The sequence below is a fragment of the Nematolebias whitei genome, chromosome 11, assembly GCF_014905685.2.
Source record: "Nematolebias whitei isolate Nwh7 chromosome 11, NemWhi1, whole genome shotgun sequence".
Lineage (NCBI taxonomy): Eukaryota > Metazoa > Chordata > Actinopteri > Cyprinodontiformes > Rivulidae > Nematolebias > Nematolebias whitei.
In genome coordinates this window covers 46,384,118-46,385,257 of record NC_056508.1, presented here as the reverse complement: position 1 = coordinate 46,385,257, position 1,140 = coordinate 46,384,118, and the positions used below count along the sequence as shown (strand labels likewise).

Genomic DNA, 1,140 nt, shown 5'->3' with positions numbered 1-1,140 from the left:
CCTGAACTGAGGCAGTGAGACCTGGAGTTGCTGAAGGCTCTTTAAAACGCAACGATTAAGACTGCTGCACACAGGAGTTGAACCTGCAGCTTCAAGCAGATTTAGATCTTTCTGTAAACCCAGCGCTTTAAAAATAAACTCTGAACGATGCTTTAAGTGCAATGACATCAGGGAGTCTGCAAAAATACCACCAGGAAGATAAAAGTATGACACTTTTTTTTATTTTATCTTGACTTGAATTAGATTAAACGCTGTTTCTCATCATTTCTAGACTTGAGCTGATTCTGAGGCATTCAAACTGGAAGAACTGGAGCTGCGATACGTTAGACTCCACTTCTAAACCAGTACTCACATGTTGTTTTCATGCTTTGCTAAACTATAACGTTCTTATTAATATCAACTCTCCAAGATGTGAAAACTGGAGGTTGATGGCAAAGACCAAACTAAAAAAACAACCTCCCACATCTTTTCAAATCTTCCATCAGTGTTAAAAGGTTTTATCCTGAACTATATCAAATGGTGGCATTTGAACGACTTTCCTTCAGTTTTCCAGATTTATTGAAAAGCACTTCTGAAATGTGGAAACAAAGCTCTCAAGTGGAGCCACTGGAGAGCTGCATTAGGTTGGCTGCAACAGTCGGACACATTAACCTTATTATGAAGGGGCTGGTTTTGAGTCTTTATTTTTTGACTGGTCTTCACGACTTTGCAACGAGTGCTTTTAATATCCTGCTCTTCTAAAAACACAGCTGAGGAGCTGAGATATGGTTCATGTTCAGCTGCAGGAGAAGAGACGAGATGATTCATGGCACGTTGCCAGGTGAAATAACCGTTTTCTATCATCGGTGTCTTCCTATCTGGAGCAGTGGCTGCTGGGCCACAGCCCGGGGCTGAAGCTGGTAACACTTCCCAAACACTCAGTTTGCAAACGGACCAAAAATACAACGTTTGCTCCAAACTGTTGCTGCCAGTCTGATCCGCAAGATAATCAAGTTAAGATAATCAAGTTAAGATAATCAAGTTAAACACTAAACGGGATTTTCTTTTTAAAAATATTTCAACGCTCCTGTTTGACATATCACCCAACAGCACCGACACAAAAACTGTTTTCTTCCTCATCAAGGTATTTTTTACCAGCAG

At 40.5% G+C, this 1,140-nt stretch overlaps 1 long non-coding RNA gene across 1 annotated transcript in view; it reads left to right on the top strand.

Moving 5' to 3' along the window:
- LOC119417776 overlaps window positions 1–1,140 on the top strand; it is a 6,148-nt gene that overhangs the window by 762 nt on the left and 4,246 nt on the right. The gene's annotated exons all lie outside the window — the stretch shown is intronic.